Below are 26,992 nucleotides of genomic sequence, written 5' to 3'. Positions count from 1 at the left end.
TATACTAGGCCCTGTCTTATGAATATATAAAAGGCGTTTGCAGTTAATAGAAAGGACACAAATCAGAACAAAAATGGCAACTGGTATGGGAAGCCGAGGAAACCCTAGAGAGAATGCATGAAGAAGTCCCCGAGAGAATGTGCATTGTTTGATATGAGTTTGCCATGTCAATGGACAGCCTCAGACCCATGGGAAATTGGCAGAACCCTCCCTACTCTCCACCTGGGTCAAGTTCAGAATGGCAAAGCCTTCCTGTGAATGACTGACTATTATATGCAAAAATTAGCAACTTTCTCCTCCTGGATGTTTACAGATGGAGACTGTTTGCATACAGGCACCTTCTACTAATACTGGCTAACTGCCCTGCCCATAGCCCTTGAGTTGAACTTAATTATATGCTAAGATTCTAGGTTATTTGGTGATCGTTGGTGCCACTCCATCAGACTTTGCACAACCCACTTGGCCCCAGCTTTTCTGTATGTTTGGCTAAGTGACTGTCCTTTCCTCATTCCCTCACTGTCCCAGTCAGATTTCCAAATCCAAGCTATGAGGGAAATAGTACCCTGACACCACCTCTGATCCTTAGTATATATTTATTAGCTATGGAGTCCACTCCTGGCCCCTAAAGCCCTTCCCCTACAGGACCAAATTTCAGTTGTGATAAAGTTGGGCTCTGCTACACGTGCGTATGCATGGGGCCCAGTGATCTGCTGAGTGACTGTCAACATACCAGTGTCTATCCTGAAGCCTTTGCCAGCCCCTCCAGCCATAGTCTCAGTCTCTTCATCATTTGCCTCATCATTCTGCCTCCTCCTCTGATCTAGCCGGGAGGTTCCTGCAGACAGGACTTCTCTTCACACTTGGCTCCTGTTACTTGTTGAACTTGGAGAAGAATTGATGGAGGTATGTGTGTTGATATTTCTGGGGAATTAGCCTATCTGGAAAGACCTCCTCCAGCCTGGCAGAGTACAGGACACAGAGGATCAGTCGATCCACCTGAGGTTGTCCACAGCGCTGGACACAGACCCTCTCTCCTCAGAAGTTAAAGTGCCAGAAGCTGGGAGATGCTAAATCATCCAAACTATTCATGTTTCTTAGGAGAAAAAAAAGCCAAATTAGTAAAAAGGATGATTTTTTTTTAAGTTAAAGTACCTTTGGTACTCAGATAAGATCAAAGAAGAGCCAGTAGGGAACAGTGTCCCTCAGGGATGCTAGGCATGTCCAGGTGTGCAAGCACAACTGCCTGCCAAGTTGACAAAGAAAGAATTACAGGAAACTCTGCAGGGCTGGCCAGTGTTGCTTCAAACATGGTTGGAACTGATTAAGGTGTGGGGTTAGGTAGCTTGACAGTAGGCACAATGGTTAAGAGTACTTGTTGCTCTTCCAATTCAGTTCCCAGAACCTCTCTGAGGGCACTCTTGTACACAACACACACACACACACCACACACACACACACACACATAAATAAATAAATAAATAAATAAATAAATAAATATTAAAATAAAGCTTAAGAGGTGGGATTGGAGAGTAATTATAGCAAAAGGTGAGGCTGGTCTGTAAATTTCAAGGTAGAAGAGAGAGTGTTCCCAATCCCCGGTACCTCAGAAAGGAAGAAGAAATCTCATGAATGGCAAGTCCACAGTGCTGTGCTGTCAAACCCTCTGGTTGTGTTGAAGGGAGGTTCTTATGTGATGGGGCTGTTGTTTACTTTCTGAACTGAGAAAAAAAACTTTTAAACCGTCATACAACTTTCAAACATGGAAATCATTTTTTGAAATATCATTTGTTTCTTTTCTTCCACTTGAAAGAACATTAAATAAACCACATGGCCAAAAAGTACCAAATTACATAAAATAAGCGTATCTTCCGTAGGTCCCACTAAATGATCCTTACATCAAGGCTTGAATTGACCCTTTCTTGAAGACAGAGAGGAAGAAGCTATTTGTGGCTTATTCATGACCTCTCCTGGGTTTCTCCTGTGAAACAAAGTTGGGGTTTTCCAGGGGGCTCTGGCCTTGGGGGGATTGGTGTTTTGTTTTTGATCATTTGCTTCTTGTCCTCATTAAATATCTGTTTCCAAGAAAGGGAGCCAGGGTTCTACCCAACATTGTCAAGGAAGTGTGTGTGTCTGCCCACACAGTTGATTTCAGCTTGATGCTGATCTGCAAGCTGATCTTCTTCCTGTTTAACCTGATCTCTTAAATACTCCACCGTTTCCCATAGTGCTTTGTGCCTGGAAGCAAGTCTTTAATGCACGAGCTTTTGGGGATACTCATGATAAAAGCTGTAACAGGAAGTCAGAGAATGACTGTGGGGGCAACTCAGAGGGGTGCTAAGGTATGGGGTTCAAGGTATTTGAATCCCCAGTCTATCCATACTTGCAGACTTTGTGGGAGCCTGAGAACTAACAGTGTATCTCACTGAAGTGCTGCCCGAAGGCGGAGAGGTTCTTCAATGTATTTTGCTAAGCTCATCTGAGACCCTCACATTCTTTAACAGACCTTAGGGCCCAAAGCTAGCCCAGTAATAACTGATGCTATATCTCCTGCCAGCCAATCCCAGGCACTGAGACTTAGAAGTGACACAAGAATCCAATTACAGGACTTTATTTTCTTCCCTAAGTTTGTAAGTTGAGGCCCCGGCTTACCTTACATCTAGGTGTAACTGGACTTTGTGGGACACTGGCATGTACTCCAGATATCTTAACCAAAGAGAACTTAATCATGTGACTCTCTGTGGTTGAATGGGATTGGAGAACTGAGGAGAGAAGCCCGACACATCCAGAGAGCAGGAACATGGAAATGTTATTACCACCATGTATAATTTTCTTGCTGTAGGCAAGGACCACTCTCAACAGCTAGGGGTCACTTCATGGAGCATCTCTCTCCTAGGCTACAGGCAAACTTTCTCAGCAGTGTGCCAAGGTGCAGCCTTAAAGAATATAATTCAATCACAGGAGAAATGGCCCTTTACAGTCCCACTCACACTTAGGGGTGTGCGAATCAGAAGGTGTACCTTCTGACACACAAAACCAGCCAGTACAACTGACCCCTTGTCAACTTGACACACAAACACATCACTATTAAGCCTCAATCCTTACTTTCTCATTCGTCCCCAAGATCTAAATAACTGTTAAAAGTCCCACAGCCTTTACAAATTCTTACAGACTAAAATTGAATTCCCTTTAAATTATCCAATCTCTTTTGAAATTCAAAGTCTCTTAACTGTGGGCTCCACTAAAACACTTTCTTACTTCAAGAGGGAAAAATAACAGGGCACAATCACAATCACAATCAAAATCAAACTCTAACCATCCAATGTCTGGGATCCACTTAATAATATTCTGGGCTCCTCCAAGGGCTTGGGTCACTTCTCCAGCTCTGCCCTTTGTAGCACACACCTTGTCTTCTAGGCTCCAGCTGCCTGTACTCCACTGCTGCTGCTGTTCTTGGTGGTCATCTCATGGTACTAGCATCTCCAAAATGGTGCTTTCTTCTGCCACAACTGGACTGCACTTTCACAAATAGCCTCTCATAGGCTCTTTGCATGGTGCTAAGCCTCAACTTCTCTGTATGACCCCTTCAGTCTTGGGCCTTAAACGGCCACTGAGGCTGCACCTTCACCAATGGCCTCTCCTGGTCTCTCACAGTGCCAACCGTAAGCTGCTATCCCTTCATGTTTCAAAACTAGTACCACCCGGATGACTCTTATACATTACCAAGTCTGGCTGCAAACATGAGGTACAACCGTGACTGCCTCTAGAACACAGCTTCTCTGTGCTCTCAGGAAATACTTCCCAGAAGATTTCAGCTTTGTGGTGCTAGTCTCTTCTTTATCACTGCTATTTCTTAGTTCTAGCTAACCAGCATCAATTGTCCTAGTAATTCAAAGGTTTCACTTTAGTGGTTCTGGTATCTTGTTAATCACAGTTGATTCTTCAGCCCCAGCTAACCAAAGTCACAGAATCTTCACAATCAAAACAGCAATGGCCCATGGTAAGTTTTTCATCCTCCCTCCATCATTTGCACTGTTCTCAACATTATCTTCTAAGCTCCTACATATCCCTCAGAGGTCTTAGCATTGCAATGGCTCTTCTAGCTCAAGGTTCCAAAGTTTTTTCCACAGTCCTACCAAAAACATGGTCAGGTTGTCACAGGAATACTCCACTCCCAGTACCAGTCTGTCTTAGTCAGGGTTTCTATTCCTGTACAAAACATCATGACCAAGAAACAAGTTGGGGAGGAAAGGGTTTATTCAGCTTACATTTCCACATTGCTGTTCATCACCAAAGGAAGTCAGGACAGGAACTCATACAGGGCAGGAACTTGGAGGCAGGAGTGGATGCAGAGGCCATGGAGGGCTGCTGCTTACCGAATTGCTTCCCCTAGCTTCCTTTCTTCCTCAGCTTGCTTTCTTAGAGAACCTAGGACTACCAGACTAGGGATGGCACCACCCACATTGAGCTGGACCCTCCCTCATTGATCACTAATTGAGAAAATGCCTTACAGCTGGATCTCATGTAGGCATTTCCTCAGGGGAGGCTCCTTTCTCTGTGAAAACTCCAGCTTGTGTCACATTGACACACAAAATCAGCAAGTACAACACCAGTGCATGGAACCATCAAAATTTTACCTCCAACTACCTGAGTCTTCTCTCCCTTTCCTTTTCCTCTCTCCCTCCCCCTCCCTCTGTCTCTTGCTTTCTTCCCTCCTTCTCTCCCTCCCTTTAGTGCAGATCCTTAGCACATGATCCTTATACTCACTCACTGTGTCTACACAGCTCCTTTCCTCGCACAAGCCGACGCTCTTCTGTTGTCATGGAAACCTCTGTTCAAACACTCCTGTTCCTGAACTCTAACTCACCTCTGAGGTCCTGACAATCTGTGCTAACCAATATCTCCAGAATTTTCTTCTATTGCACTTATTCCCTTCTTCAGTATATGTCAGGTTCTGTTTCTAAGCTCATCTTTCCTCATTCCTCTTTATTCTGATGCCACCCCCAAGCCCCTCATACCTGCACACCAAAAAAAAAAAAAAAGTTTCTGGAACACTCATGTTTCAGACTGGCAGTGCCAAGCTAATAAAATTGATGAAATTATTGTAAAAATATGAAAAACTGTAAAACTCGAAACATTTCTGGCCCAAGATTTTTTGATGAAAGATACTCAACCTGCATCAAACTGCCTCTTTAACAATAAAAACATTTATTTTTATGTGTGTGAGTGTTTTGAATTCAGGTATATATGTGCACTTCATGCATACAGTGCCCACTGAAGCCAGAAGAAAGCATCAGATCCCATGGAACTGGAGTTGCAGATGATTGCGAGTTGCCATATGGATTCTGGAAGTTGAACCTGGATCTTCTTCAAGAGCTATGAGTACTCTTCGTCACAGAGGTATGTAGCCAGCCCACAGTCTGACTCTCTTGGACCTATTAAGCCTTGCTCCAGGAGAGACTATGTAGCACTCCCGAGGCTTAGCCTTGACATGATAATGCTGTATAATGTCAATGATCCAGGTAACAGACATTAAGGAGTCCTATGAGAAGGAAGAATGAGAAATAGGAGTCATACAGTAGTGAGGGTATGGGTCTCTGGGATTTCCATCATTTGAGTAGAACTCTACCTCCGCTTTTAGCACAGGAAACGGAAGTTTAGGGAAGTACTTGTCTAAGGTCAAATATCCAGGCACCATAATAGTTGCCATTTGTTTCTAAGCTTTTCACCAAAGCCCTATGCTGAAGATTCTCTTATTCCCTGTTGGGTGCAGAGGGATAGATGGTTAGATGTTCACATTTTATCCCTTACAATGAAGAGAGCAGAAAGCATTTTCTTTGTTGGCAGAGAACATTATGCCAGTGCTTCAATGCCATCAAGAAACTCTCACAATTCCAAAAGATAAAGAAACCACTGACTACACAGGGTTCATCCCTCAGTCTAGAAGAAGAAGAGGAGGGAACAGGGGGAAACCCACATCGTAGAAGTTGGGCTGACCATCAACTGCCACAAGGGCTGTTACACTTGGACAAGGTGACAGAGCAAATATGAACTGACTTCTTTCCCACAGCCATAATCTGGTGTTTGTAGCCTTAAATGTAACACATGAAAAAATCCCTTCATGTTCCAAGTTTCCTGGTTATATGATACTAGGAGTTTTAAAATTTTTTTTATGTCCTGTAACTTCATTTTCAGACTCATAAACCATATAGCACCAAACTAAAGCCATTTCAGATATAATGAGATGTTTCAAAATCTTAAAAATGATTATGTTTTTCTTCAGTATCATTTTACAACAGCAATCCCATTTCACATTTAAGAATATTTTAGGGTGGTTTTAGTTGAGTGATTTCTTCAGCTAGTGTGCTAGGTTTTGTCATTGTGACAAATACCTGATATAAATAACTTAAGGGAGGAAAGATTTATTTAGAGTTTCAGAAGTTTCTATCCACAGTGTTTGGCTCTGTTGATTCTGGGCTCATGGTAACACCCAACCTCGTGGTGCTCAGAGAATATGGCAGAGGGCAGACAGAAAGCATGATGCGGGGATGAGGATGGAGATGGTGGATCAGGTATAGTTTTAAAAGCCCTGCCCCTAGTGACCTACATCCTTCATCTAAAGTTTCCTCAAGTTCTTCAAATAGTACTGCCACATGGAAACCAAGTGTCGAACACCTAAGATATAGTGTCTTAGTGCACACAACCTGGACTTCATACTTTTCATCTCTGGCATTTGACAGGTCTGTTTTGAGTTTTTTAAAGTGTCATATGGTATGGCATGAATTCAATTCATTAACAGTGTGGGCTGAGCTGTACTTTAACAGGCAGGGCATGCCTCATTTGAGTTCCTCTATTACACAGTACAACACTTAGAAATGAGAAAAAGAGTTTGGAGGTTCGAGTCCCATGGAAAAAGGTTTGTGTTCTTCACAGGGATATCTGCCAAGCTTTGGATCCACCTCCTGCCATTCTGTGCTGCCTTCAGTTCACACCTTCCACTTCACTTCCTGCCATTCAAGTCCCCCATCTTACGTGGCACCCTCCATTTTATCACAATCTAATCTAATACAGACCCACAGAGGACCAGACTACTGACTAAAGAGCAGAGGAAGACAAGTTTGTAATGTTATTGCCATTAGCTGTTGAGTTCACAACAATTAAGTCTAATATTCTGTAGTTTCTTTCAGCCTGACCCATTGAACCTGGGGCTGTCAGCATGGATGCTGTTCTGCTAAAAACAAAAATAAGAATAAAGAATTTGGCTTAGACTGCTCAACCCCCAAATAGAAACAGGCAGAGAAATGTGTCTCATTTTTTTTCCCCCCAGCCTGGAGCAAGACCTTATCTCTGGGGTTTCTACAACTAAAGGAAACCCTGATCTCCACCAACGCCAGCAGCCACAGCCTGCTCCTGGGTACACAGAATCACAGAGACTCTCTGCTCATGACAGATGAGCTGCTGACAGTCCTGCCAATGTCTGAATTAAAGTTTATGTACTGACTCACAGGGTGAAGAGAGAATTTTAGAGTCAGGATGTGGGAGCTCTTTTTTCTTTCCACTTTAGAGGTAATTAGAGTCAAGTCCGGTTCCCAGGGTGCAAGGCTGGTGGTGTTGGCCACCTTGAGCAGGGTTATTTATCATGGCACCCAGTGAGCATCTTCTGAGAACCCACTTGGTTTTTTATAACATAAGATGTTCAATAAATTTACAAACACAACACAAATCATGCCTGGTCCTCAGGCTTAGTTCTGATCACCCCAGCTTCCCATCCCCTCCTTGTCTGACTCATTCTGGATCTTCACCTTCGTCACGTCCTGGTGTTTCCCTGACTGTTGATATCTTGTTAGCTTTGGCACCAGTTCTGTTCTTAGCCTGCCTGGGTACTAGATTGCCTTAATTTCTTGTCCATAGGAAGGATGGAATATAGGCATGTTGAAGTCTGCCCCATTAACCCTACTGAAATAGGTCTTAAGCAGTCTAGGCAAAAACATGCTCGTAGACTCAGCTGGTAGGAATGGGCCACAGGTGATGACTGCTGGATAAACACACACATCCTCTCTTTGGTTGGCATATCTTTTCCCCAATCAAACTAATGGGGTCTTGTTTCATCTTAGTTACTTTTGGTGGCTTTCCAGGTCTCCCAGAGCAAATACATTTTGGAGTCTTTTCCTTTGTGTTCCTTCTCATGACATTGTAATTGGAGTTATACACTGGCCAATGTTTCTTGTTTGTTTGTTTAATATCCATCTCTGCTATGGGGTCCATGTGTCCAGAGAATATCCTTCACATTTGCTTCTGAAAGCCTGCATGGCCAGCGGAGTGCCCAGAATACAGTGAGTATTAATTAATGGCCTAAAAGGGCAACAGGTAGGTGTGGTCTCCTGGGTGTAACAGAATGGAAATTCTTTTCAGAACTCACCATAGAGCATCTTTCTGAATAACAAATGGGTGTGTTACCTGGGTGTGGGGTAGGGAGAGACTGAGAAAGGCAAGAGGGTAGAGGATGTAGGAAGTGGAAAACAATCTTCCTGAAATGACACTAAACTTGACATCACAAGAGCTGAGTTTGAATACTGGCAGCCATGGAGTATTTGCCACATTTCAAGTATCAAGTGACTCTGACTGCACTGGAACTCAGGGCTTGTCTTCTCCAGCTTTGCACATGCTGGCCACTGTACTGTCTTCTGATGGACACAAGAGTGGATGCATTCCGCATGGTCTTGAAGGTGGATGGGGGAAGGGAGTGGACAGTGCAGATGCCCTCCACGTGTCTTGGGAGGAATCCCTGAGTCATCTGTGCTTAGTGGACTTTGTCATTCTGCCAGTTATGTAGAAACCCTTCAACAGATTTCTAGCACTTTAAAACATTGGTGTGTGTGTGTGTGTGTGTGTGTGTGTGTGTGTGTGTGTGTGGCGGGGTGAGTGCCATGGGTAACAGCTCTTTTAAAGCCCAATGCGGTTTATCATGCCACAAGGCAGGCACAGCGGGATGGTATAAATCAACACCCCGGCCATGTTTCTGATTAACAACTTCATCTCTGCTACCCCAGTTCAAAGGAGAGCCAGTAAGGGGGCGTGTCCTCTCACCTGCCATTCTACTCCTCTAAGAATTCTCCTAGAGGAGACTCTTGCAGTGTTGTGTGCAATCTGTTGGCTTTCCTTTGTTCCCTTCCTTCCCTCAGGCTTTTATCTCAGCACCCATCTTTCGGCAGCCTGAAGAAAGGGATGCTCCCTGGCTGCTGTGGAACACAGTCTGCAAGATGCAAATAGTCTCCCTTCAAAGCTGGTTATTGTTTTATTGGAAGCAAAAAGTCAGATATTCTAGAAGGAAAACCAGACCCACTTACAGATTACTCTAACAGACACCAACATTTAGATTTTCTAACTGCAAAGGCTGATTCCTGCAGTCATTGCTGTCACTATGCTTTCAAAGAAGGAAGAAAAGAAACCTAATCCCAGACCTACGTGTTTTGAGAGATAGATCACAGCATTGGAGACCATTTCTGAGGCAAGCTCTGACACCTGTGGGAACGGGCAGGAAGACTCTGTGTGTGTGTGTGTGTGTGTGTGTGTGTGTGTGTGTGAGAGAGAGAGAGAGAGAGAGAGAGAGAGAGAGAGAGAGAGAGAGAATGTACATATCTCATACAAAACTATACCTTGTCCTGTGTTCCTCAAGACACTTAACTCGAAGCTGGTATTCAAGTCTTTAAGACAGACATTACCCCCAAATTTCTTGGTCCTGGAAAGAGATTTGACAGACAACCAGGAAAGTGAAGAAGGTCTGCCACAAAGCACTGGGGACCATGGGAGCCCGGTCTCTATGTGGAACTGTGGGAGGAGCAGAGGCCCCCCACAAGAAAAAAAAATTCATGACTTCCTGTCTATCATTGCTTCAGACTGGCCTTATGAGCCAGAAGGAAGCTGTCAACAGGAGACCCCAGAGGCTTGTGGTTCTCCACTCATAGCCATCAGAAGTAAATGCGCAGGAGAAACTGTATCTGCTACCGGGTTGTGTGCTGTGTGGTTCAAATGTTTCCTAGGCATACGGGAAGGGTAACAGCAAGGACAAAGTATCCTTTGTTGGTGGACCAAAGAGACAGTGAATATAGACCAGCACTCCCAGCGCCAGCCAGCCATTCTTTGCATTGTCTTCATCTATAGCCTTTTATTATTTTATTTTATTTATGGTTTTACTCATCCGATGTGTCATTCTAGCTTTAGAGCTAAAAGAAAACAACACTGTGTTTAACATTGAGTCCAGGAAGTAATTTACTCTGCCGAATGGGATCAAATTACTTGTTTTTCATCTTGAAACCAAGACCTCAGAAAGAAGTTCCTCACAAAGAGACATCAGCCTTGCTGTAGGGAAAGGCTACAGGGAAACCTACCTAGGAGTACAGGTTTCCCTAGAAACTACCTTCGCAGGGTGGCAGTACCTTGAGGTCCCCAGGACCATGTGACTCTGAAGCAGCTATGCTGCCACCTACACTACCCAAGCAGTCACAGAGACTCTTTATCTCCTACAGGGCATTGATCTGATCTGTAGTTTCCATGTTAGAATCTTCCTGGGTCTTACGTGATAAAGGTAGCTTTCACAAATCCACATAACAACTAATAGAAAAAAAGTGTTTTAATTCTGAAATTTCCTAGCATGAGTGGAGGATTTGATAACTTTTCTTCTCAGATTAATATACAGTAAAAGCAGTGTGTGTGTGTGTGTGTGTGTGTGTGTGTGTGTGTGTGTAACACACGTGGGGAATCCCTGTATACTGCAGGATAACCATAAGTTGTATAACAGCTTCTTAGCACACTTCTCTCAGTAAACATTTATTTTTCCCTTTATCGCCTTTATCTATTTTAGGAAACATTTAGCTGATATTATCATTTAGGGTCCTAACGAAATTAGTATTTAATTAGAAATAGATTTCCAACAATAATTTATGAAAGACAGACAAAAACTTTTGGGAGCTGACTATTTCCAGAGATCTGACACCCTTTTCTGGTCTCTCAAGATACCAGGCAAGTATATAGTGCACAGACATACAGACAAAACACCCATAAACATAAAGTAAAAAAAAAATAATAATAAGTTTAATTATTTTAATGTTATGGAAGTTGGAATGAAATAAGGAACTCGTGGGACTGATGAGTCCTCCACCTTGTTCAGCAGCTGTGACTCAGCCTGTGCTGGGGGTGGGCTGCATGGGGAGTGTGGGGTAAGAAGTGTCACTCTCTGGGGCGGTGGCAGCTTAATAGTTCAGAGTCAGACTGCGTATAGACCTCTGGGCACCCAGGCTGCGTTCTAGAGGAAGTCAGTGAAAGTTTGAGGACACAATGTGCTGCAGAATCAGGCACAGATGTTGACAATGGCTGGTTTACCAGAGCCTCTCATGCAAAACCAGTTTTTTTATGTCAGTTGAAAAGCATGACACTAACAAAAAGTGTCATTCATCTTCCAGTTATGGTTGGCTGTAAAATAGAATGAAGACTTCTTTTCCTTTGAGAACCCAAATGTTTATCTTTCAATTCTTTAGTGTCTTTTCTATTCGTGTTTTTAAATTCAAATGCCCACCTACACTTCACCTCAGCTTTACAATTAAAATTCAAATTTTAAAAAAAGGCAGAAAATTTGAGGTATGAAATATAACTGACTTGGATCAAAAGTGGTCTGCTCAGAACCATTTAGGAATTGAGCAACTTTTCCTTGGCCTGTAATATTTAGAAAAAAAGTCCACCTGGCCAAAATCTGTTTGTGTTTGCCAGCTGTTTGTTTAAAGAAGTCTCTAGAGTAAACCAGGAACACTTGACATCAGATATAATGAACAACTCAGACCGTTTGGTTTCCTTTGGAATTTTGTAACCCAGGCTGAGCTGCCTCTGATAGCAGTCCTCCTGCCTCAGCTTTCTCCAACGTGGATTACAGCTGCCACGCCAAGCTTTAATTTGGTTTTGCCAAACAAAACAAATAAAAACATGGCCCTCAATTCTAATTGCCTTTTCTTTAAGCAGGTAAGATGGTCTGATAGGGTAAAGTTCTTGGGCTCCATTCATGCACAAGCATAAAGGTAGAAGCAAAGAACAGAATCTACAAAGTTGTCCCCTGACCTCCGTACAAATACACACAGTAGGACATATGCGCCACACCCCCACACTCCATCTCTCCCCTGCCTCTTTCTCTTTTTTTCTCTCTGTTCTGTCTGCCCCCTCTCTATCTCTTTGTCTCTCTCTATCTCTCTTACACACACACACACATACACACACACACACACACACACACACACACACACACACACGAAAAGAAGGAAAAAAAAGGAAAAACTCTCTTTTGTTGATGAAAGCCCCTGCCTAGGTAGAACTGACTGTTTCTCACGTGTAGGACAAGGGGATGAACAGACTGGGTCAGTTTAAAATGTCTTTTCAATTTTGAGAGTACAAGTTTGTCTAACGCTCTTTGCTTCCTGGCTTCTGGTGCTGATTGCAGAAGCCACTGGTGGAGACTGATCCACACAGAGCTCTGCAAGACACATCTGCCAGGCCTGATCACATCTGCCCAGTGTTGACCTGCTGAAGAGACATGGCTCCCCAGCTCCAGAGAGAATGAGGTTCTGAGAAGGTAAAGCATGCCTTCTAAATAGTATAAAGGGCAGATGAAAACCAAGTCCAGGCCCTGTCTTCCTAGCCACTCTGCTTACTGCTACCCTTTGTCTTTAAAAAGCAAATATCTTAAAGGAAATTCCAAGGCCAGGGTACCCAGAATCATTTATTTTTCTAATGTGTCTCACACAACTAATATAGTTGAGGTTTAGAATAGACTCTCTGGGAACAGACCCCATGTGGGCGGGAGTTTCTCAGACAAGCTCACAGACCAGAATATAAACTTCAGGAGCACAGCAGGGGACAGCTCTCTGACCCCACTGGCTACTCAGAAACTCAGAAGCCTGCAGAGAAGGGCAAGGGGTGGGAGAGTTGAGTGGGGGGAATTCCTGGCACCTGGGACCTGTTCAGTTTGGGAATGGGATAAAAAAATAAAAAAATATCTGGGACGGGTTCACAAGCAGAAGGCCAGAGCAGAATGTCCAGTACACAGTAGCCAGGGACAAAGAGGTAAGGGGACAGCAATGGCTTATTTACCTTTTCTCACCTTGAATAGCTGCCACCACAGTAGAGAGATAAGAGGGGACAGAGAACATCTTAGATGAGCATTTTTTGGAGTGAAGTTAGCCAGGACCATCTTTTTTCCCCTCTGTTATTTTAATGTCTGATATAACATTTTATTTGAATCTCAAATATATATTCAGTTTAGGAAAAATGTAAACTATTTTTCTTGTTGACATTTACAAAACACCATCAATTATTAAAATCATCAAACGAAAAAATGTTACCAAATTCGATGCTGTCATTTCTTATTTCTCCAAATGATTATTTGCTAGTTGACAAGTTTTGAGATTTGCTGAGACATGTTTATGAGACAGACACATGCTTCCAGGGACCCTCATCACCAGCTCAGTTCTTGTCTCGGTTGGTTGGTGGCTTCATAGTTAATTTCTGTCACTTCCTGTGATGTGAACATTTTCATCATGGCTTACTTCAAGCTTCCCATGATTACCAACTGACTTCTCCATTCTGGAATATTTAATTGAGTTAGACAGAATTCCACTGATTTTTTTCCCATAGTGGAAAAATGTGTTCTTTTTTTTTTTACTGTTATGTCCTCACAGTGCTTGGTTGCAGTGATATTAATTCTATTTACTTATTTTTTATTTACTGTTGTACCTTTCGAAAACACCCCTTTACAGGGTCAGGAGTGCAGCTTAGTGTAGCACACTTGTCCAGTGTAAGGCTCTGGATTCTATCCCTAGCACAGCCAGAAAACAGAAACAAAACCTGAAAGCTATAATGTACTTTTATCCTTAGTTTTAGTCAATCAGCCATCAGCCGTTTCATCAGTATCTTAATGCACACCTGCCCTCTCCATCTTCCTACTTTATTTCCCTCTAGCAACTCTTTTACTTAGGATACGAAGGTACTAATATGAATCCTGTTAATCTTCGATTGTCTGCTGGTAGTTTGAGCTACCACTTAAAACACAGTAATCACAATTTTCGTTCTGTAACCATAAAATTTAGTAACATTCCCAGTGAAAACATGTCCTGCCTTGTTAAGTACAGAGGTTGGTATTTCTGCACCATGAAATTACACCTGCGTGAAGAATGACAATCTAAGAAGGATTATCAGCACGCGGAAGTGATGGTGTCGAGCCGTCTCCAGAAGAACCACTATTCTGGTTTCTACTTACCTCATTGTGGGCCACTTCTGTTCTTCAAGACCTCCATGGACACAGAGTTGTCTACACTTGCTTTGGTCTGGCATATCATTCAACCCCACTCTCATGAGATTCACGCACACTGCTTCCTGTCATTGTAGTCTCATTGTCAGCCAACAACTCTGTTTTAGAAAGGTGTATCATTATTCTTCATATTGAAATGCTAGCTTCATGTACACAAAATGGACCAGTATTTGGAAATAGATTTTTAAAAAGAGATTAATAAAATAAAATGAAGAAATTTAGATGCACTCTAACTAGGATATAAGAAAGGGTATATTAAAGAACAAACACATACACATACACAGAGAGAGACAGAGACAGAGAGACAGCAAGGCAGAGACAGAAAGACAGAGACACACAGGGGGAATCATGTGATTACAAGGAAGAGACAACCATCTCCAACCCTAGAAGAAGGATCTTAGAAGAAAGTGACTTTTTTGATACCTTGATCTCAGATTTCCAAGTCTCATTCTAACTATGAGAAAATAAATGTGTACAGATAAAGGCACCCACTCTGTGGTACTTTTTTTTTTTTTTTTTTTTTTTTTTTTTTGCAGTATCCCTAGCAAACAATCAAATAAGTGCAGATTTGGTACCACCACAAGCATTCTGGCATATTCCTTTAGTGAACATTTGTACAATTTCTACTATAAATGCATCAGAACTGGACTCCTGTAGAAAGGAGTATGTATTGTCCCAGAAACACAGACACCATCCAAGCAAGTACTAAAGCTGTCATGCTGATGTATACCTTACTTAGCCTCAGCTTCCCCTTCCCTTCAGCCTAGTTTCTGTCTGCTCTTTGGTCCCTCTTTCCCTTGTCTCTTGGCCCCCTGTTTCTTGTTCCTTATATACCATCCTATAATCAGATCTATCCTGTTTTCAAGTCTAGACGTCCTCCACCACCTGCCTCATGTATCTTTGGTTCATTAACCACCTTCTTCCTTAAACCCTGTGTTCCCTGTTCAACACTTACTATCTTGACTTAGCTAAGTCTTGGTAAATATCAATCAGTGACATAAATTATTCATTTCAAATGAGATAGGCTTCTAAGTGCTGACGGTCTTGTGCAAGTAATAAAATCTGTAAAGGTTTAGAAAGTGTGATGAGGAGTGTCTCCATCTTCATGATTCTTAGTCATGCACAATAGGTGACTGACCGTGGTGTGAATGACAGCCCTTCTGGACATGTGAGAAGAACACGTAGGTTTTGCACTTCTCTTGGCTCCAAATTTTCTCTTCCCACCAACCAACATATTTATTTTTGTAATTTGTTTCAAATAGACATTTATTCAGATGTCCAAGAGACTTAAGACAAAGTGTCATGTTATTAACACCACCCAAAGAAAAATAACAAAGTTGTAGCAGATGTTGTTCAGATTTCTCACCAGTGCAGATACTCACCATCGCAGAATGTGCGAGCCAATCCCTGGGATGAAGTAAACTGCACTGACTTACACCAGTTTGTAACCCAAGCTACCTATAAAAATCCTTAAGATCTGATAAAAAAAATCATGTCCTAGTGGTTCCACACACCTGGATGGAGAGGATACATAAAATTTCTAATAATTTTAAAAGCATTTTAGGTGACAAACTCCTTGGATGTTGAGAAACCTCATTTAAAATTTTGGAGATAGGCCGCTCTGTTGTTTTATTTGAAAATCACTGTGGTTGGATGTCCACTACCTGCTCCCCACCAAGATTGATATATGTTGAAGTCTAAACCCCCAAGGTAATAGCAGAAATAAGGTTTCAGGGCAACAGGTACATCATGAGCACAGAGCCCTTATGACTGAGATAAGTCATTGAGAAAACTAATTTCTTGCTTCCATGTGTAAAACCACAGCACAAAAGTGCCATTACCAAGCAGGTTGGGAGCATCAACAGTCAGCTTCCCTGCCTGTGTCTTGATCTTGGATTTCTACCCTTTAGACTTGTGAAAAACACTTTTCTGTTGTTTATAAACTATCTGATATACAGTATTTTGTTCTAGCAGCCCAGAATAGAGTAAGAAACTTTTCTCTTTTCAATAGCAACTCTTCACTTGAATAACAGATACTTTTTTAAAAAAGAGAGAGAAAATATACACATATATTAAGGGTATGAGAAACTGAACACATGGAAGACAGGTGTGGAAGGAGACAAGCAGAGTCCTGTCCGGAGTTACTGCTATGGAGGTGGGAGGAGCTCATACTAGTTGGTGCCTACAGGTTTCTCTCTCCCCGTGGGCTCAGAAGTCCTGCTCAGTAATTAGTTGTGCCTGGCTAGGATGGACATACAGATGTCCCATTCACTGAACCCCTGGTTCAGCTCTGTCGTGTCTTTAAAGACCTTTTATTTGCGGTCTTGAATTTTTCCACTTTGACTTTTGGTCAACAGATTCTCCAACTTCAACTCTCCTCAGATGAGGAGAGTGAGGAAGAAGAAACATACCTACCTGAGCTTTGCAAATATTCAGAGGGAACCCACACACGGGCTTAGTATAGTCTAAGGCACAGAGCTAAACCCTTTGTCAATACACGGCTCCGCTCCAACTCCGCGCTGCTTGGCTCGCAATCAAAATGGCTTCATCGTGCTAGAAATCTCCAAGGCTTACAGAGTCAAACTTGGACATTTACTGTACACATTCACAGGACTTATTCCACAGGCTCGTAATAAATCTTTATAACCACATATGGCGGGATTATAAATATCAGCTGGGAAGAGCAATAAAAGCAAAGCATAGAGAAAGGTGTTGGCCTTGGTGGAAGCGATTTCAACTTTATTAATTTACTTCTTTGATCAAACTGTGCTATTTCAGATGGTGGGGTGAGGTTAATTCATGAGACATAAGATGGAAAGACTCATAAAACACTAAAGTCACTACAAAAAAAAAATAACTCAGTGGTTAGTCACTGCGCTCATGCCGAGGCACCACTCCGCTCATGCCGAGGTACCCCGCTTCACGTGAACAATGGCGTGAAGAATGCCAGCAAAGCCATAGGGAACGGCTTCTTCGGACCAGACAGGTGGAGGTGGTAGTGCTGAGATTCTTTCCATCCACTGTAGCTTTAATTCTTTCCCTTAAATCAAATGAAATTCTAAGTTGTGTCTTCATTTACTTAGAAATGAAAGAAATATAACAACGAAAGCAGAAGAATGAGTGAGTGTGCCTCTGAGTTTCTTCAGACACCTCAAGCATTACCACCAGGAGCAGGCTACCTGTCTATTTTTCTGATCCATGTTTTTCCAGATGATGCTATCTGTCTGTAAGTAGGGCACAGGAAACCTGTTCAGATGTCTGTGTGGAGGATTTTCGTCCTCCATCCCAGCTTCTGCTCTACACTGGCTTACTGACAGTTGACAGTAGGAATGGACACCTCTCAGCCTCCCAGACATCCATGTGCAATGCTTATACACACATGCATGCAAATATGCGCGAGCGTGCATGCATGCACATGCACGAGCACACACACACTCACACACACACACACACACACACACACCAACAGTCACTCCACCTTTCAACAGCATTTTAAAACAACATTTTTAATTGTCAAGAGCATTTCTGAGAGAGCAGAAGAAACGAAAAGCCTCAAGCACCAGGCAGTCTAGATTTCAGCTGAGACACTCATGATTCAAAATCTCCAATCCAATTTCATTTTCTAGCATTCTCCTATGAGAGGTCTGCCACCCAGGAGGGCACGACTCAGGTGAGACTGTGTTTTCAAGCTTCTTAGATGTTGCTGACCTTTCAGCCTTCGCTCTCCGGCTCAGGAGGCTGCTTCCCTAGGGCGAATTTGCAGCAGAGTGGAAAGTGGGACTCAGGGTCTGGAGGAAGCAGAACTAAAATATGGCATTAGGAGCCAAATCTGTTATGTTGCTTGGTTTCAAAATTACACTAACCCCAGAGCCAATGCATGCTGAAGACTTGTCAAATAGATAGACAAGATAAAAATTTGAAAGTATTTTCTTCACAGTGTATGGAAGTTTCCAAAAACTTATATTGCTTAGAACCATAAAATTTATTAAGTATCATACATGTGTATACATCGTGTACATGTATATACATATATATACATACATATGTACATATATACATATATGTGTGTGTCTTTAGATATAGCTCATTTTGGTGCCTGCGTAAGTATAAAAATTTAGAAGTTTATTTTTTCAGAATACATATTATTAGAGAGATTTTAAAGACATTAATTATTTCTTCTGTTACACAAAGAAAAAGTACATTTCTTTCAATTTAGAGAGTATCTAACAGTATTTTTAAAGAAAAATTTGCCTGGGTAGCTGCAAGCTATATAATATGTATTATGAAACATATCTGTCTCTGACTCTCTGTCTGTCTGTCTGTCTGTCTGTCTGTCTGTCTCTATCTATCTATCTATCTATCTATCTATCTATCATCTAAGTATATGTAGTTTTAGGAGAGACTTTCAATTCAACACGGAGAGACGAGGCTCAGCACTGCCATGGAAGTGACCTAGAAATGGCTTTGACCACGGTCTACCTTCTGAAAAGGATTACTGAAAATTAAACCAGCTATCCAAACAGTACTCTGTGCAGTGTGTTATGTTGTGGTGGTTCTGTTGCGACTGACACAAATGCAGCCAAAGCCTTGGCACTGGGCACGCAGCTCAGTGGTACAGCGTTTCCCCATTGCATTCAAAGCCCTAGATCCAGGGCCCAGAACAGCAAGAAAGGAAGAGAAAAACAGACAAGAAAGAAAATAGAGGGGAAAAAACCCAACAACACAAACATGCATTTAAAGACATTATGCCCCAAACTGAGTTTTATATCATTTTTAGATTAAATTATCATCATCAGACATTCATTAAGGCAAAATTATTATGAGCCTTCCTGCCCCCACCTTTGGAGCACTGAAATTATGAATGAGCATTATGGTTCATAGGTTGATTCCGAAACCCATTTGATCAGCTAACTTTCCCATATAAAATTTGCGAAAAGTGCAGAAAGTATAAAATGTAAATGGTGTTGCCTGACAGACAGCTGACAAACGCTTCTTAAACTGCTTTTGCAACCATTTAACTCTGCTGTATGGAGAAAATACATCATGCACGGATGTGGTATTAGTTTTATTCCCCCAAAGAAAATTTCATTTGCCATTGTTCTAGGTTCTAATAGTGATATGTAGTGACTTGCTATAAGCATCAAAAACTATGACAGAAAATGTTTTTTCAATTTGGTCAGCTTACATCATTTTATACTCCCACTAAGATTCTACTTATTCTGTTTCTTCTAGGTTCCATATACCTGAGCCATAGATGGACATCATGTTTCATCTCACTCTGAACTATTAATACTTAAGAAGCCCAAGACCAAGTATGACATTTCAATATTGAAACAAATTGGAACGATATGGAAATCTTAATATATGATTTATTTAAACCTCCTTCACATCCTTAGAATTTAAAAGGTATACTAGTATGATATACAAGTTCATTGACAGAAATCATGAGTTACTATAAGTCGACTCAGGTATCATGAGCAGAATTTCTTCCCTTGTGTTTTCAGACACAACACAGTCAACTGTCAGGAACAGCTAGACAGTTGTCTTTTGCTATATCTGGTAGATTAGTTCTAAAATCCCACTCCTCCCTGAAGATACCAAAGCTCTGAAGTTGCACAAGACTCTGGTATGAAGTGGCATAGTCTTAAACAATACATTCTCCTACACACTTTAAATCATTTCTAGATTATTTATAATCTGCTATACAGTGGTAATATACATACCGTTAATATGACATTATTTTGACAACAATGAGAGTAATCATTTCTTCATCTGTTTAATAAATATATCCCCCCAGTTTAAAAAAATGTGAAAATTGCACGTATCATGGACCACAGAGAATCATTTAATCTTTAAGTCTATAATATTTTTTATAGTTTTGTTTTGTTTATAATTATGTATGCGTGTCTCTATGTGGATTCATACATCTAAGTATAGGTAGCCTTGGAGGCCAGAAGCATCCCCCTGAATTTGGAGTTACCGGCAGTTGTGGAGCCACCAGTCATGGGTTTTCTTCTGAGTGACATAACTACAGTTTTAACTCATGGATTTTCTTAGATGTTAAATACTTTTTACTTACCATTTCAACACAATTCAGTTCCACCACCTTCTTTTCTGCAGGATTTAATGAAGCAAACTCTATAGTCAAGTCTGCAAGGGCATCAGGTGGTAGGGTGACACTCAGGAGGACAACAGACCATGTTCAAATACCTAGAGCCAAACAGAGATTGAGTTGTTGCCCTCAGTACCCATGTTTCTACAATACTTTGATACTAAAGAGTATTCTATCCAGACTTAGAATTTTCCTGGATGATTTTAGAAAGGGTCTAAGACCTGGAATAATACAACACTGGGTGACTTTCTCATTTGGGGGGATAAGACACAATTAAACAGAAGCTGCCTAGGACATTAGTGTAGGTGGGACTCTTGCCTGGCATGTGCCAGGGTCAACCCCCCACCCCCACCCCCACCCCCAGTAGCACAAATGAACAAATGAATGGTAAATAAATAATACAAAAATAAAAGAAACAGGAGGCTTTGCTAACAAAATTCTCTTCCACACATCTAGAACCAATATCTGTCTGCTTTTGGGAAATCTCTGTTGGCATCAAGTCAGCTCAGAGAGAACATTCTAGAATTTGAAATACAGGCATTTCTTTCAAAGTCACGCTAAAGGCACCTCTCTCCTTCACATTAAGAACTTTGAAAAACATTTTCTCTAAATCAACATTTAGTTTAATGCCTCTGCTCAGACAAGAATGTATTGTCAAACAAAGTACCCTTGGTACTATGGCAAAGTCCTGGAGCTCCTGGAGGAAGACAGGGGATCAAGAAGGAGCCCAACACCAGCCTGGGTGTTTCTTAATGACCTCCAATCAGCTCTATGCATATAGTTTTTTTTCCCTCCAAGAAAATACAATCTGAATGTATGGTGCTAGGTAAAGAAATATTTGCCTGCTGACTGATTTAGAGTGAAAGTTAAAACATGTTTTCAAGCCTAGCTCTAAATTAATCATAGGTTGGGAAGAGGGAGAGAATTCTGAATTCAGAAATTGCAACAGCCGGTTTTACAGTTAGTTAGAGACCAGGCTTTTGCCCTAGTGTCAATTCAATTTTTTCTGTGGATCAAGGAATGTTTATATTAAGTTTGAGCCCCCTCTGAATAACTCTTGTGCTCTCTGCTCAGAAGCCAGCCCAGTTGGAGGGAGACCCCCGAAGGTATACAACACGTGATAAAACTAAGCAGTCTCCTCCAGCCCTGAGTTCGCTGGACCAGGTTCAGTCTTATACACACTTTCCATGGAGGGAGTGGAAGTCAAAGACACTGTGTGTTAGAAAGATAGAAAAAAAGGGAAAGCAAGAGGTAAGTCTGTTCTAAGACAGATGAGGAGCCCGTCACGAAGGGACCCACAGGGAAAACAGCAACATCCATCTGCAGGTTCAGAATTGAGTCCTCAGAACAGGTAGGTCCCAAAAAGGCACTAAATAAAAATAGGCACTGAACTGAAACACCTTGATACTGGCAATTGAATATTTTTAATTCAAATTTACATTTGAACAGATACTTGAAAACATAAAGCCTGTAGTTATGGGGTCCCATCTGAGTCACATGTATGTATTGTGTATCTTGATCAAATCAGTGAAAGCATATCCATCTCCTCAATTATTTAATTCTTTGTGGTGAAAACACTCAGAATAATTTCTTCTAGTTTTTGAGAATATATAGAACATTACTAATATCTACTAATATCTGTTAGTAATAGGACATCACTAATAGCCACTCTACTGTGTAGTGGCTGGGTTTACACTCATGTAGGCTTATAAATTCATGTGCCCATTCACTTAAGAATAAAAATGTGGCCTGGAGAAACTTCTTAAAAAACATACAGCTTATAGCAGAATATGGAAATAAGACACACAGTCTTTACTCCCAAAGGGACCTTCTAGAAGATGAGAGTGGATGGAAGAGTAAGAAAATGACCAACTACTATGGCCAACCAGAGCACTCAGAATAGCCTGAGTGCTTCCTGCTAAAGGCAGCGAGAGGTGAGCCCTGGGGATTTCCACAGGAAGATGAACCAGGGAGTATTGCACACTTGCTGGGACAAGGAGAGCAGCTACATACAGTCAAACACAAGCTTCCAATATATGTATCAACTTCAACTGAGAGGTTAACAGAACCCTGCAACTCAAACTGGGCCCCTGCCCACCAGTGCTCTCTGTGGAACTTCAAATGGCCATGTTAGTGATGGCCAGATCTTGAGAATAGCCTGAACATCAGGATATTTGAAAGCAATCTCTAACCCTAATACACAGGAAGACTTGAGACCCCCACCTTAGGGAAAAGCTACTTTTTTAAAGCAGTGCCCCAAATCCATGATTATTCCCCTCTGTCCACTGATACCTGATATTTATCTTGAATTTTTATGGGAGAGAGAGAAAAAAAAATAGACTTTTACTTTCTATGCTTTTTTATAGGTGTACTGAAAGGATTTACCAAGGTTTAAAGTACTTTCAATGTTTTCTACATTGAAAACGACATTCTGCTCAAATAATTTACTGCATCCTCTTTTATCTTCCCAGACTGGAACCCTGGCCTCTCCTTTCCAGCGGCATGGCTTGTAAACAGCATTTCTAACCATTCTTCAGATTGCTTATAAAAAGAATATGCAGATGTGTGCAAGTAGGTGTCAAAATATAAATCTTTAGCTTTGAGCTGGCACCCAGCTCACAGTAGAAAACAAAACATTTGCTTTGTCAGCTAATGAGCAGTCCCCAAATGAGAAGTCCCTTCCTCTTGGTGCTCACCAAGCGCGGAGTGAGCATACGCAGATGTTGGGAACTTCAGCCAGACTTGTGATTTAGCTGAACCAGGCCTGGCTGCCAGCCACAGTGGTATATCAGTGAGGTCTAGAAAGACAGGCTGCCAATCCCACCACTGTGTAGACAGAAAAGAACTGATTTGTTCAGTGGAAGGTTACATTTGGAAATATTTTTGCCCTGCATCGGTTGACATGGCTCAGTCCACCAGGACAGGGAGGAAGCCTACCTTACAGTTCACAGGTGCTGGCTGCCCCAGGAGGGCTCCACCAGGAAGATATGACATGTGTGCTCTGCAAGCTGGAAGCTCCTGTGTCTGGTGCTGAAAGATCCTGTCCTGAGACCTGTCAACTCCACATCTACTTGCCTTACAGGATTCGGGGCACAGGTCCATGACCACCTACTGACTTTGAGGTTTTTCAACCCCACAGCTGGATAAAAAAAGGCACGCAAGGCATGAGTTAGCAGGGTGTGAAAAGAAACGTCTATAAAAAGAAAAGAGCTCAGGGTGTAAGGATAGAAGAAAAAAATGTGGGGGAAAGATTTTTAATATGCTGATAGACAAGTGCTAGGGAACTGAGAGGAGACAATCTTCGTTGAAATTTGCTGTTCATAGAACTCCACAAACCCTTTTTGTTCCCACAGTGCTCAGCTGAGTTCGAGAAGCTATAACAGAAAGTGCCGAAAGATGATGTTTTTAAATGCAAACATCAACACTAGGAATTTCAGAAAAGTATTCCAGTGTGTCTGTACCCACATCCCTTTTTACTGCCCAGTATCAGGAACAAACTTCACCTGTCTCTAGCACCAGAAGAGGGAACTGCCAAATGGTGTGGCCATCCCGCAGGAAGCCACTCCTTTTCTTAGCTTTGCCTTTCTCGCTTTCCTTATCATATCTGTAAAGATGCAAATGGCATAACAGCTTTCCTTTGGTGAACACTGGGATGATACAGAGATTTTAATAGGAATGTCAAAACAAATGTGCATTTCAATGTTTTGTATCCGATCTGTGAATTCTTTATATCTAATTTTTATTGTTTACTTTGTTGACAAACCAAATAGGGTCTCAAGAAAATGACTGTCACATTAAAAAGTTATCATAATATACTTAAAAATACCTAGAATGTGTATTTCTGAGAGAAAAATCAGTCCGTGTTTAGAATTTCTGTTAGATATGACAGTTTTTATGAACATGGATTGTGGAAAATGGGTGCAGATTTTATAAGCTTTTTGCTGCTTTTTTCCCTACTCGTTTGCTTTTTATAAAAATTATAAACTTTGGACAATAAACATCAATGCTGGATCAAGGTCACAACATCCAGACCCAAGCAGACACTCACGCACTCCTCTGGGAAGATTCAGAACCAGAAAGAGAAGCTGGTAGCCCTGGCCAGGCTGGGGCTGTCTCTGCTGTCCACTGTCAGGAGCTTGCTTACCTCTAATGGCAAGGGCACCAGGAAATGAAAAGGGTCTCCTCCTCCCAATTCACACCGCACCTACCTACACCTGGGAATTTAAATGAGACACTTATAAAGGGAAGTAAAACAGCTTCTGTATAATTTAAACCAGAGATGTAAGTCTGTGAAAAGCTGTCTACACGTGCAGCAAAATCAAACAGAAAATGTGCTCGCAGGCAGCTGGGGAAGCTGAACGATTTTAAACTTCTGTATTTACATTAGCATGCAGTTTATTTTTGTTTTTATTAGAAAACTGAAATGACAAGTTAGGGTCTGGAAAGTATGAAAAGTAGTTAAAACAAAGAAATAGTGGGCATTGCCGACAATATTCCCCTCAAATAACTATCGTGGGCGTTTGATACATTTAACTCTACGTAGAGAGATGTACACAGACGCAGGCAACACAGGGCATTTTGAACGTCATTTTGGTTTCATTTTCCTGTTCTAATTATAAACGTGATTCATCTTGATTGCAGAGGAGCTCAAACACCGTAGGAATCAAACACGTGAAAGTACATCCCATGATCCCACTCTCCCCAGAAGCTTTGGTTCACAATCTGACAGTTATTACCCGCTGCCCCAGACATGTGCATACTCTGGAACTTTGGTCACAGAAGCTCCCAAGGGTAGGGAGTGCTCTTCGGAAACACTGGGTTAACGGTGGCCCCATGAATCAAGGAGCCAAAAGGCTTGTAAAACCCTTTCCCTGTTGAGTTGGTTTTTATTGTTACACCACCCTACTTTATTTTCTGCTTATTTATCTCATCTCGATGGTGATTTTCCTTGAAATAATTCTTAAAGGACAGGTAGGGAATTGAAGTATTCTAACACAGAATACAAGCACTTTCCTTGCTGATCATACACATTTAATTTCCATGTTAACTATTTAGGTTAGACATTCAGCTTTGGTTAGGTGCAGAGTTTTCAGATCAGCTGACTAAGCTTCCTATGACTTTTGTTCTTGAAACTCCTTCATGTTGAGAAAGCCTTCCATCAACACGTGAGCAGTTATGATTTCAGTGATATGTCTATATTTTAATTTTTTAAAAAATCAGTTCTAACTCTTTCCACTTAACAATATAACACAGATCCAGATAAAATCTGACATAGTAAATTTTACACAGAAAGGAATGCTTTGTTTTGTTGGTCTGTTTGGATTTTTTTGTTTGTTTATTGTTTCTTTTGTTTTTTTTTTCATTTGTTTTTGCTTTTGTTTTTTGTTTTTTTTTGTTTGTTTGTTTTGTGTTTTTGGTAAGTAAAATCAGTAAGTAAATTTTAAACAGTGTTACGTGTTTTTCTAACAGTCGGTCTTTCAAGGCACACATTGCAGGTCCCCAATCCTGGCCATTACCGGTTTTTGGCACAGTGTGTAAACTGATGATTTCTGGAGTTATGGCACTGCATTTGAGTTGGCTGACTATGTGATGAGGTGATAAACTCTCTGGCTCCTGCCCAAGGCTGGCAGATATATGGAGGCCTCATGCAAGATTTTCAAGGGAAAACCAGGATATTTGTCACCAAAGACACTGATTGCTATAGATCAGTTACAAAGAACGTCTCCTGTTCCCACCTCTGCTACTATTCTATTTCAAATCTGCTAAGAGCTGAATACATGCTCAGTGTGGGTTGGATTTTTTTGTTTTGTCTTGTTTTTTATTCATTTTTTTTGTATTTTTTTTTATCCCTGATTATTTTACTAGGAACTTTCCAGAAAATTCCCTTTAGACTTATAAACAAAGTTTCGTCAGGATGCTGATCACAGGTGTTAGACTATTACATTCGTTTGGGAAATGTTAGTGTTTTAATGCTTGCTTTGGCTTATCTGTCCTTGAAAGCACTTTTTCTTTTTTGTCATATGAGGGGTTTGAGTGGTTGGGTAGTTTTTAATCTTCTTTTTCTTTATCCAGGAGTTTCTCATGTTTTTGAATAAATTATGACTTGTGCTTGAAAAGCTACTTAATTTTAACGTTAATTCTGAAGTTTTAGCTGATTTCTCAGAAGACCTGAGCGAAAACTAACTTCTAGCCCTGTAGATGTCAATGACTGCAGCCCTTTATGGATTGACTTCATGATAATGAAATACACTGGAAGAAGAAATTTGGAAGCCACCCTGGACGGTGGGTGTTGCTATAACCCTTTCTTCACATTCTCTTCTGCCACATGCTGACTAATCTCCATCTTCTGCCTGGTGCCTCAGTCTCTCTCTCAGTCACTGAGCATGTATTCCTGTAATTCAGCACTGCACCAGCAGTCACCTCCTTCCCTTCCTGCTGTATCTATGTGACATCTTCCATGGATCACAACTTTCTTCTCTGTCTATCATTTGGACCAGATTTTCACTGCCTGGCTGTAACTGCTTGCATTTTTTTCT

The sequence above is a fragment of the Arvicanthis niloticus genome, chromosome 2 (assembly GCF_011762505.2).
Source record: "Arvicanthis niloticus isolate mArvNil1 chromosome 2, mArvNil1.pat.X, whole genome shotgun sequence".
Lineage (NCBI taxonomy): Eukaryota > Metazoa > Chordata > Mammalia > Rodentia > Muridae > Arvicanthis > Arvicanthis niloticus.
The sequence above is the reverse complement of the archived record's forward strand: the minus strand, read 5'-3'. Positions refer to the sequence as shown.